Raw genomic sequence first — 13,731 nt, 5'->3', positions numbered from 1 at the left:
TTTAATGTTATGTATCCATTCGTTGTAGTTGGTGCCATCGAATGACACCTTTGAGCAGATGGACAACAATGAGAAGTTATGGTGGTTGAAGGAGGAGGAAGCAGAAGCATCGGTTGGATTAGACATATATAATAAGAAGGTAGTTTTAGTTAGACAATAATAATCCATAATATAGTAACCCAAAATAAAATATTAAGGCTAGAAACCAACTATATAATTCAAAACTTAGAAAATGGATGACGTAATCTAATTGTAAATTTTATAAAGGTAGGTAAATGACGATTTACCAATTCCACCAGAAAAGAAATGAAATTAAGTGAAATTCCTAGGTCTTTTGAGGTTCATTGAAACTAGTCAATGGCATGTTTAATCTCAGATTATGCTCTTCTATTTGTAACTGGGATACCGAGAATCACAAACAAGATGTGAATAACCATGCAAATGTGCTTGGTAACCTCATTGCCATTTTTCATCCCAATTGATGTGCTGGTAAACCACACATGCTCCATCAATAATAATAATTAATAAGATACCCATTACAACTCTTTATTAGTCCCTATTAGTGTGTTGGTTAACCATACACACTCCACTAACGACTTATAAAGTGTAATGTGCACTTCCATGGGTTAGCATACTAATTCACATTTTTCCTAAAGTAACTAGATTTGGGATTTTATATAAAAGAAGGTTCTAGCACTTTTTAATAACATTATACTTTTAATGAGATTTAGTTGTCTTATCAAATCCGTTCTGCTAATGACTCTCCTTTAATCAAGAAAGCGGTGAGTGAGAGTGGACACCCATTTAACTACCATTTTATAGACATTTTCCTTATACCCCCTTATAGACTAGTTTCGTGAATGAAGCATACTAGCAATTTGACTGACTAATTTTTATACATATAATATATTAACAATTGATAATATATATGGTGTATTTTAAACTTTTCAAAATACAAGGTTTATTTAATTTTTAAATTTCAAAAATTAATAATCAATTAATTTAAATTTTAAATAAACCAAAAAATTTGATTTAATATTTATCTATTAATTAACAATTAATTAAAACATTAATCAAATAAGGATTAACTAATTAAAGTAATCAAATAATTTAATCTTAATCCTAACCCTCTAATTTTCAAAAATTAGGGTGTAGGAGTTATCTAATTTTATAATTATCCATTTTAATCAAATTAAACTAACAATTATCTAAAATAGGAAACCCTTTCAAACTGATAATTTTTGAAAACTTGGGGAGGAAGGCTAGGGTTTCAAAACCCTAACCCTAATTTCAAAATCCAAGGGGAAGGGGCTAGGGTTTCGAAAAACCCTAACCGTAGTCGAAATTATTGGCCTTTTAAGGTTTAATTTCTATAAACCCTAATTGATCAAATTCAACAATTATAGTAATTCAATTGAAAACAAACCAAACTCTCTGATACCACTGATAGGATTTAGGTAAAACAAATAAACTTAAAACCCTTAAGTTCACATGCAAACTAAGGATCTATGTTTTCACTATTGAACCTATAACTAAGAACATCAAATAAGAAACCCTAGAAACCCTAGGTATATTTTGAAAATCATAATAGGGTTTAGGTTAACATACCTTGTTATTGTAGCAAGTTATAAGAATCCTCCACTTGTAGATTTCTTGGAAGCAAGCACCACAATTGTCGTGCCTCTAATAGCTCACACCCAAACTAGCAAGAAGGAAGACTATAGTGAGATGAGAGGGGAGGGTAGAATTTCGGCTATCTCTCTAGAGGTATGAGTGGCTGAAAATGCAAGCATTAGGGGTATTTATATAGTGGTACATGGAAACCCTAGATAACCCTGATTTGAATATTAAATTAATATTTCAAATCTGGTATTTATCTCATTCCTTATTTATCCACATGGAATATTCTAGAAACCCTAGAATATCCCCTAAAAACCATCCACCCATATGGTGGAAGGTTCTGGAGCCTTTTGTTCAACTACTGAACAATTGCACTTTAGACCCTTCACTTTTAATTAATTCTATTAATTCCAAAATTAATTCCATTTAATTTTTGATCAATTATTAATTAAATAATAGCTTTTCTAATTAATATATTATTTTCATAATATATTAATAAACTAATTATTTTAATTTATTAATCACATAATAAATTAATTTCTCACTCTTTAAAAGTCATCCTGTCCAATTGTTAGGTTTGAGGGCAACCCAAAAGGACTGTGCTACTATCAATTCAAGTATATTCCAATTATAGTTATGGACTTAGACACCAAATCCAACAATCATAACTGCAATCTGATCAAGATCATAACAAGCGCTCAATCGTCCACCGATGTATACGTGTGCAAAATGGTATAAGAGGGTTTTACTAACGTAATACTAACAACAACGACGGTTGTTGAACTTAGTATTCTCCCTTCCTCTTTTCTGGACGATCAACCTTGTCGTGCTCAACTTGATCATCTTGACTACATCTAAGGTATCTGGATATCGACACACAACTAACATCCTCATGCGTCTTCTCGTCCTCTATACATCAAGCTTAACTCTTATGATTTTCTAAATGAGTATCAAACTCTTGGGCTTCCTAACTGTTTGTGGTTCTCGAACTTGCACTCACTTTTCATCCTATGGTGGACCTTCAGTCTTAACATTCGAGTTACAAACTCGATCTTTAATAGAGACTCATGCTCCTTCGCTAATTGGGTCATGGACGCATCCCAAGATAAGGTCTTTACTTTGGCTACGACAACAAGTTAAATGGTCAAATTCTAATGACCTTCCACTACATAACGCACATAAGCACAACGAACCAAACTCTTGTCTCTAAGAGTCGATCATTATCATGGAAGAAACCTTTCTTCATGTTCTAATGTGGTATAATCTCTTCACACCGAGTAGAATTTCTAGCTAAAGGTTGCTTAGTCTCAACAAAGACTACAATCCTTCTGTCGATCGTCTCGATTATCTTCTCCTTCAATCTTTTGACTAAAGTCGGTTACTACACCGAACAAGGTTCTTTGAACTAATCGACTTACTTACACATGTTTAATTTAGTCAGACTCAATCATTCATTACCACTACGGCCTGAATGAAAATCATCTTCTTAGTCATCACCAAAACAAAAGTAATCACGAAAATCGGAAAAATGAACTCAATTATTAGTACCTCGGTAACCTTGTGCCTCACCTTGATCCAAGTGTGAGTCCTATGCTTCGAGTAGTATAGGCCCATATTGATGGGTTTTCTAGGTTATAAAAAATTTACATGTGGCGGAAAAACACTTAAACATTTAAGTTCACAGGCAACCTAGAAAGGATCTATGTTTTCTCTATTGATAGAAAATAACTATGAATATCAAGAAACCCTAGGAGAGAGGCAATGCAATCAAAATTTATATCAAATTAGGGTTACATACCTTTAAATTATTATTGAATAATCAAAGTTGAATCCTTTTTCAAAATCTTGGAAAGCTAGTACCAAAGGAATGGATGCCTCTAATGGCTTTTACCCAAAACTCTAGTAGCAAGAAGACTTGAGGAGAGAGGAGGCTAGAGCAAAATTTCAGCTCTTTAGAGAGTGTATGTGGTGGACAAAAATATGATGTCAAAGGACCCTGTGTATAGCTGATAGGAAAATCATAGAAACCCTAATTTGAAATAAAATAATATTATTTCGAATCCAGATTTATCTAGTTTCCTAATTATACATAAAGAATATTCCAAAAACCCTAAGGGGGTGTTTGGTAAAAAGAAATGGAATTGCAGCAGAGAATGGAAATGCAGAGAAAGAGAAATAAATTGAGGAAAAAGAATTGATTTCACTGTTTGGTACAATAGAGAATTCACCAAAGAAATGGTCCTGAGAATCATTTCTTTTGTTTGGTTGCATTAAACAATGAAATGGAAATGAGTTTTTTTTATCATGTATATTTTTTTTTCAAACAACATTTTTTTATAATAATATCATGATGTACATCTTAATTTGTCAATTAAATTTTATATTTTTCATTTTCATAATTTTTTTATTTTCACAATTAGTTTTTACAAAGTTATGCCCATGTGAGAATTTTCACTTGTTAATTTGGTGTCAGTTAAAACATAATTTTATGTTCATTACAAATTTAATTATAGAATACAACTACGTAATAAACATATATTTTAATTTTCAAGTGTATTACATTTGTAACCATTTTACTTGTAGTGAAACAACACTAAACTATGTCAGAATGAGTGACTGTTTTCTAATTGACATATTTGGCATCAATAAATTTTCACCCTAGATTACCACTTTGTTCATGATTTCCAAAAAGAGCAATATTGTCAATATACATCGTCATTGAATTCCAAACAGTACCAGGAAAGCATTGTACATAACAATGCATTTATGGACATCTATATTCATCTCCACCGTCACCAATCACTCTCATTTTATATTTTCTTTTGCTTATCACTTCCCAAATTTTGCTTACATCTTCTTCATCAAGTTTAAGTGAGAATCTAACACTATCGTCCTTAATATGTTTTGATAACCCAAGTCTAACACCAATCATTGACCCTGCTACACACGACTGTAATCCCATGCATTTTCAGTAAATAAACCAATAAAAAGAATGCAATAATCTTTATTTGATGAAATTGAAAAGAAAAGAAAAGTGAGTTTACCCGATCTAATACAAACTTCACAGAAACGGTTAGAATTGTGACTCCATGTATTGAAATTATATTACCTGATTGCTTTAATTAGTGGCCCCACAGGAATGTTTGGATGCCTATCCAAGTCTTCGATCTCCGGTAGTTGTTATAAAGTTTGGCGTGGCTTGGAAAAAATCCATATCATATATACAGGTATGAAGCTATCAATTCCAGGGGAAATAGTTTATAACTGTTGTTTTGAAAATGTTTATGGTGATTTTGCGATATATGGATACATTTGTTGCTCTGAATTACAAAAGTAAGGTAACAAACCAGGAGATCCATGAGGAGAGTGAGAGAATTGTCGCCTTCGTCCAACAAATACAGTTCCATCGGCAATTTAATACAACAAACAAAAATCGAATTAATAAGAAGTTAGCAAAGATTTTGGATCCAGTTTCGCATATCAAGAATAGCAAGAACAATATTAATTGAACTTAAATGGAGATTCAATACAGTGATTAATACTTTAAATTGGACATCTGTTGAATATCAACCAAGAAGAAGAAACGAAAAAACAAGATTTTGGTAGGGCAAAGCGTGCAATACCTGTATGTAATGTAGGAACTGAAGACAGAAGGGAAGAAGTAGACCCATTCCAAAACGATAACATGAGAAATCCAATATACGTTTATATGAAGCCTAATCAGAACCTGGGTTGCACTTGGTAGGGCTCGAAGTTGGGGCTACTTATTTCTCCGCTTTTTTTTAATTTCTCAGAGAGTTGAGTTTTCTTTTTCCCACCTTTTCTCTATTAATTATAGAGAATTAATTTGATGGAAATGGAATTCATTTTTTTCTATTTCTCTCTAATTTTAATACAAACCAAACAAGAGAAATGGAATTGATTCCATTTCTCTCCTCCCAAATCTCTGTACCAAACACCCCCTAAAAACCCTCCTTAATTTCATTCAAGGGGTTGGAAGGTTCTGGAGTACCTTCTTGTTCAACTATTGAACAATTACAGTTTCAATCTTTGCACTTTTAATTAATCCAATTAATCCCAAAATTATTTCCAATTAATTTCTAATTAATTATTAATTAAATAATACTATTTCCAATTAATATATTAATCATATAATATATTAATAAATCATTTATTTCATTAACAAATCATCATCTTCCTCCAAAAGTCATTCTATCCGAATATTAGTTTTAAGGGCAACCCAAAAAGGACTTTGCTTCTAATTCAAGAATATATCAATTTTGTTATTGACTTAGACACATTAATCCAACATATACTACCTTTCACACCTACTCATACTCGTCCCAAGAATTACCTCGCAGTCCTCAAGTCACCATACCAAAATCACAAAGCAACTTATCACACATGAGTGTGTTTAAATGCACATACAACAATTTCTCCTGGACTTAACTAGGGATTTTGCGTCTTTATCAATAAAATCTTGGCTTTCCTAGACTCATCTTAGAGAACCCTTCCTACGCATACTTTTCCTAGGTCGCTAGGAATTTTCACTTCCAAACTTTTCTTATAAATTCTTTCTCATGTAGTCTCTAGTTTACAAGGCACACTATACTAGAATTTTCTTTAGCAGTATAGAGACAAATGCTCTCCAACTACTTGTATCATCTTTCTAACTCATGCAAGTCTCCATGTCTATCATTCTCTTTATTTATTTTATCATCCTTCCATGACATCATCATTCCTTTATATGAGTTAACCTTTAGAAAGTATGCTCCTGTGTCGATTCTGACAACAACATCTATCGTATTATATACAATATCACTCGATAGGTATTATTCATTATCATAGGTCTCCTTATCTCTTCAAAAAGTTATAGACCAGTTCTAATACAGTAAACCATAGAATTTCTTCTAATAATAGCAATCTAGGTAAGCAACCTAAGGCACGCTATATCACATAACAATTAGCACATATTAAGGCATCTCTCCTAAAGTGTGCTAGTTCACATCATAACAAGTAAGGTAGTCAACCTAAGTTATGATATATAATAATTCTCATTTAGCACATAATATTAATTAAGGCATATACCCTAACATATATATTGCTTGTGTCCAATCATGTATATAACCTAAAATATACTAGACACACCTCACCATCATCACTTAATCTCTAAGTTAAAGTCTAGAAATCCTCACAAATCCTAGTTCGCTTAAACTAAAGCTCTGATACCACCAACTGTGGCACCCTTAATTTTTTCAAAACCGAATTTTTTTTTCTTTACGCTTTCAAAAATCATATTATCTTTTATTGCGGAAATCCCCAGTACATTACAACATTTAGAGTACAAATGATTGTATCAAATAAAAAAATCCTAAGGATGTCATAACTGATACAATACATATGTTACAACGTATAAACCTAACGGTCCTAAACATTATTGTAGGTCTCCTCTTCAATTACTCAACATCCTACTTATGTCTTCAGCATACTTAGTACCGCTATCCGCGATACTTGGAAACAGAGGGTCGGGTTAGGGAAGCCTGGTGAGATACACAGAGTTTTCAATCCCATAATGCTTTAATATTGGTATATATCAAACCTGAAAAACCAATTATTATTATTAACACATATATGTTCTATAATCCATCCATTTGATCCTCATGTACTGATCCTATACAATCTTATACAATGGTCTTACGAGATCTAACCGAAAGGGTCAATGTGAACTATAAGTTGATACTGCTTCGAGGATTCCCTGACAGCATGCGAGGATCAATAAAGACATCAACTGAGGGGAATGGAATAAATTGTTGGATTAGGTGTCTAAGCCATTAACTAAATTATTATAAACTTAAATTATTAACAAAGTCCTTTTGGGTTGCCCTCAAACCTAGTTATTGACTGGAATGCCATTTGGAGAGAAATGACATTTTGTTAATTTATTAATATGTTTATTAATATGTTTTGAGAAAAATATATTAATTATAAATTATATTATTTAATTAAAATCATAAAGTTAATTGGAATTAATTTTGGGATTAATTTGATTAATTAAAAGTAGAAGGACTAAAAGTGTCAATGTCTAAACGTTGAACATTGATTGATTCTAGAACCTCCCTAGGAGAGGGGACGGTTCTAGAGGGGACATGGGAGCTTTTCTAGGAGTTATAGGAAGCTTAGGATTGCTTGGGGAAAGAAAAATGGTTAGAGTTATCCAAAAGGAAACATGCCTTTTATAAATCTCCTTAAGCCCTATAAATACCCCATGGTTTTGGGATTTCGGAATTCACTCTTCCAAAAAAACCCTTAGAGCCAAAAATTATACTTTCTACTCCTCTCTCTTCAATTGCCTCCAACTGCTAGGGTTTGGGTGTGAGCCATCAGAGTCACGAGATTTCTGGTGCTGGCTTTCTCAAGTTCTACAAAGAAGGATTACTAGTTTATTTACAAAAGTAAACTAAAAGGTATGTTTTCTCTTATCCCTTCTCCTAAATCTAAAATAGCAATATACTTTAGGGTTCTTAAATTCAAATTGTTGTTTGTATATAATAATGAGAATATAAATCCTTTAGGTTGTATGTGAACTTAGGGTTTTAGGTTTTCCGCCAAAAATATGTTTTTTGTTACCTGTAAAACCCATAAGTGGTATCAGAGCGATTGTTCTCTGTGATCTTGCACAAAGTTGAATAAGATAAAAAAACCCTTTTGATGGTTTTCGATTTGGGTAAGGGTTTTTAGAAACCATAGCCTCCTTGATTTTCAAAATTGATAGGGTTCTGGTAGGGTTTCCTTGTTTTGATAATTATTAGTTTTAAATGCCTTAAAATTGGATAATTATTACTTGGAAAAATCCAAACCCTAATTTCGAAATTAGAGGGTATTGGATTAGGATTGAAATTTATTTGATTAATTGTTTAATGGTAAATAAATTGTTTAATCTTTATTAGTTTAATTTAAATTGAATTAATTTTTTTATAAAATTTCGAATTTGCAATTAAACCTAGTATTTTAGAAAAGGTTTTAAAATACACATTATATAGATATATATATATATATATATATATATATATATTAAAAGTTAATTACTATATGCATAAGATTAAGTCAGTCGGGTCGCTCGTATGCCTCATTCATGAAGCTGAACTATAAGGGGGTATAAGGAAACTACCTATAAAATGGTAGTTGAATGGGTGTCCACTCTCACCCACAACTTCCTTGTTTGGTGGAGGGTCGTTAGTAAAAAAGATCTAATCGGACATTAACTTCATTAAAAGTATAATGCTATTAAAGTAACTAAACCATTTTTTTTAAAATCTCACTCTTAATTACTTTAGGAAAAATATGAAAAGTATGATAATCCATGAAATTGCACATTATGCTTTATATGTTGTTAGTGGAGCGTATGTTGTTAACCAACACACTAATAGAGACTATAAAGAGTATTAATGGGAAACTCGAAAATTATCATTGCTAATGGAGCGTGTGTGGTTAACCGTCACATTAATTGGAATGATAAATGACATCGAGAGTGCCAAGCATATTTGTATGATTATTCACATTTTGTTTATGATCCTCGGTATCACAGTCACAAATGGAAGAGCATAATCTGAGATTAAACATGCCATTGATAGATTATAGAATCTTAAAAAATCTAGGAATTTCATTTTGATTGAAATTGGTAAAATGCTTTTACCTACCTTTATAAAATTTACAATTAGATTATGACATCCCTCTTCTAGATTGTGAATTGTATAGTTGGGTCCTAGCCTCAAATATTTATTATAGGTTAAATACAAACATCAAGATTATTGGGTGAGGTGTTGGAATTTATAGCGGTGATGGTTATTATGTGAGTAAAATAGAATCATGAGTGTATCTAAGTTGTGTCTTTGAGTCGACATGATAAATTAGGTATATCCGAGTTCATTTTAGGCAAAAGCAATGAGAGTGATGTTGTGTAGATTTGATTAATTGTTGCTATTCATCAGAAATGCCACAAAACATTATTTCATTTCATGCATTGTTCAGACAAGGTTTTCATTACTCGTTTAATGATTTGACTGGATCAATTTTAGTTTATAAAAATGGTGTTTTTATATTTGAAGCTTTACCTTGCAATGGTGTGTATGAAACAGTGACTTGTGTTGATAGCTTAAGAAATAGTGTATTTCATATTGATTCGTCTAATGGTTTAGACAATGCATGCTTGTGGCATTATCGTCTTGGGCACAATAACAAAAAACACATCACCCCAACTCCAAAAGAATGGATTGTTGGAATCATTTGACCTAAGGCCAGATGATGAATGTGAATCTTGTCTTTTGGTCAACATGACAAAATTACCTTTCACTTGATCTTGTGAAAGAGGTGAAGGATTGTTAGACCTCATACACACAGATGTATGTGGACCCTTCAGATCCACCACAAAAAATGCTAATCGATTTTATGTAACATTTACATATGATTATAGTAGAATTGGCTACATCTACTTGATCAAACATAAATCTAAAACCTTTGAAAAGTTCAAAGAGTTTAAAAATGAAGTTGATAATCAATTAGGCAGGAAGATAAAGATGCTCTGATATGATAGAGGAAGAGAGTATCTTAGTATCGAGTTCCACAACTACATTAAGGCATGTAGAATAGTTTCATAATTGACTCCTCCTAGGACACCACAACTTAATAGTGTGGATGAGAGGCGCAATCAAACATTGTTAGACATTGTTCGTTCCATGATGAGTCAACTCACTCTTCCCATCTCCTTATGGGGGTATGCCTTAGAGACAGGCACCCATATCCTCAATCTTGTCCCTACTAAGAAGGTTGTCAAAACACCTCACGAGATGGACATGGAAAGTTCCCTCGTTAGCACCTATCAAAGTCTGGGGTTGTGAAGCTTTGGTTAGACGGGATACTCATGACAAGTTAGAATCTAGAAGTGAGAAGTGTATTTTCACTGGCTACCCACAAAAGTCTTTTGGATACTTGTTTTACAGACCTACTGAAAACGTGGTCTTTGTAGCATGAATAAGAGTCTTTCGCGAGAGAGAACTCATATGCAAAGAGGATAGTGGGAGCACAATTGACCATACAGAGTTTCAGGAGTCAACCAATGAAGGAACCTTAGAAGACACTAGCACTCAACCAGAGGAAGAAATTCTAGTTGAGCCAGTTGACAATTCATTACCTCTTCGTCGTTCCAGTAGAGTTAGCATTCCGCCAACGTTCTATGGTTACCATATAATGTCAGATGGTGATAAGTTTATCAGTGATCAAACACTGGTAAATTTGGATGAGCCTGCTAACTACAACGAAGCGCTGAGAGGCACTGGGGCTTCAAATTGGAAAGAGGCAATGGGCAGCGAGATCAAGTTCATGTATGACAACCAAGTTTGGAATTTGGTTGGTCAAGAACATGGTCAAAAGACAGTTGGTTGCAAATGGATCTTCAAGAAGAAGATCGACATGGATTGAAATGTTCGTACATTCAAGTCACGACTGGTTGCGAAGGGCTTACTCAAACCCCAGGGATTAACTATGATGAGATCTTCTCACCAGCGGCCAAGATGAAATCTATTAGGATAATGCTCGCCATAGCTGCCTTTCATGATTATGAAAGTTGGCAGATTTATGTCAAAACTGCTTTCCTTGATGGAAGTTGGTTGAAGATGTTTATATAAATCAGCCAGGGGGTTTTGTTGATGCAAAGTTTTCCAATAGAGTGTGTAAGCTTGAGAAATCCATCTATGGATTGAAATAAGCATCTTGCAGCTGGAATCTTTGCTTCCATGAGAAAGTCAAAGAATTTGGTTCTCTAGAAGTGAGGATGAGTCATGTGTGTATGTCAATGCTAGTGGGCGTATACTGTATGTTGATGACATACTACTTATAGGAAACGACGTTCCAACCTTGAAATAAGTAAAATCTTGGCTTGGAAAGTGTTTTGCTATGAAATATGTTTGCATATCATATTGTTGTTTGCATATCATAGTGAGAACATAGATCCTTTAGGGTGTATGCGAACTTAGGGCTTTAGGTTTTCCGACAGAAATATGTTTTTTGTTACGTATAAAACCCATAATAAAGCTCATCGCTGAAACTTTGTACATAAATACCACAAGACAATTAAGTCAGGGGTGGTTATCTAGTCAACTGTGCCTAGCATTGATCTAGCCCTGAGGTATTTTATTCCCAGATTCACCCTATCAGGAAAAATAACATCGCACATTCCTAGTAGTGGTCTATTACTGACACACTCTATTAGCCAGTCTACGAAGTTCCCTCAATTACTTCGAAAACGCTGACACCCAAAGCTCATCAAAAGAAAGGGAAAAGGGAATACTAGTATAGTACTCCAGTATGTCCCGTACCCCGACACATGGCACCTCCTGGTGGTGTCACGCCATCACTCAGCATGTATTTTTCGCAAATTTCGAAAAATCACAACTTTCGCATACGAGCTCCATTTTCAACGTTCTTTATATCCTCGAAATTCTCTAGAAGAGCTCTACAACTTTCCTTTAGACATTAACAACTAATTCTTACTCTATTTTAAATTCATACTTTTATAGAGATTAGACTGTTAAAGCCCGCGCGGAATTCATAACTCCTTTATACAAACTCCGTTCCCGACTGTCTTTATATCAACGATTTCTTATTTACAAGATCTTCAACTCTCATTTACATTGTTTTGGCTAACACTTAACCGATTTTTATTTCAGTTTCTGTGTCAGATACTACTGTACCTGAACTTCAAAAAATCATAACTTCATCATACGAAGTCAGATTTAGACGTTCTTTATATGCACACTCTCGCTTTTACGATTACTACGACCTTACTTTAGATTACTTAGGGTAATAAGCAACCTATCTCCGGTTTGTATTTTATGACGCACTTTGTTGTATAGGATTGAACGCAAAAGTTCAAACAATCATAACTTCTTCTTACGAAGTCATATTTGAGCATTTCTTATATCCACGGGATCATCATCACGACTACTATAACTTTATCAAGATTATTTATCCTCAAACAATCATAACTTCTTCTTACGAAGTCAGATTTGAGCATTTCTTATATCCATGGGATCATCATCACGACTACTACAACTTTATCAATATTATTTATCCTATATATTTCTCTACAAAAAAACATTATTTTTATCGTTCAGTGATAAAAGGTCTATGTAGTCTGTAACAGATACAACTAACAATTAATAAAATGAACATTTATTTATTATAATCAATTAAATCATTTAGCGCTAACTTACGGGCGTTACACTCTGTGACTCAGATTCAACAAAGTTGACCAATAGTCAAAAAGTCAAAGGCAAACAATCAACGAGTCTAGTCGTGTCACAGTCATGTCACGACAAAACAATAGTAAATACCATCCAACTCCCGTTTCGTGGCCTTGCCAAAGTCGTGCCGCAGTCCTTTCTGGCAGAGCTCTTAATGGATTAAGCATTCAATCTCTATAGATCAAGGCTTATATCTTCATATCTGATTCTTCTCAGTGACCTGATGGATAAAGTTTGCAACTTTATCCATCCTAATAGCTAGATCTAACCAAATCTACAACCATAACATGATTAAGCTCTTAAAATATCATATCCTTGTGCATGGTTGCCAAATAACACATACACACCTATTTTTCTACATAATTAAGACCAAAAACATATCTTCTATCATTCTAGGGTTTTGGAGTTGCTCAAACTCCAAGAACACAAAGCCAAATGAATCAAAAGTGACAAAAACTCAAGATAAACCTTAGGTATATGCACCAAAACGAATAAAGTAGGGATGAAAGTGGGTCTAGGAAGGAAGTTGGGGTCTACAGATACCCTAGAGATTAGCAATCTTTAAGTAGGTATGAAGAAACCTTAAACTTGGTTTTAAATTATTTTCATTTTTTTGTTCTTTTTATTTATTTATTTTTCATTTTTTTATGTAAGCATTTATATGTAAATATATTTATTACTTGTTTGAGCCCTCAATATATTTATATTTGTAATTTTCATCCAACTTTTTTCTTTATATTTTTTCATTCGTTTGAAGTTATAATTTTTACATTAATGTGAATCAAATTGTAATATACTCTAAACCGAGTTAAGT

The sequence above is a fragment of the Lactuca virosa genome, chromosome 5, assembly GCF_052849685.1.
Source record: "Lactuca virosa cultivar CGN04683 chromosome 5, Lactuca_virosa_CGN04683_v6, whole genome shotgun sequence".
Classification (NCBI taxonomy): domain Eukaryota; kingdom Viridiplantae; phylum Streptophyta; class Magnoliopsida; order Asterales; family Asteraceae; genus Lactuca; species Lactuca virosa.
The sequence above is the reverse complement of the archived record's forward strand: the minus strand, read 5'-3'. Positions refer to the sequence as shown.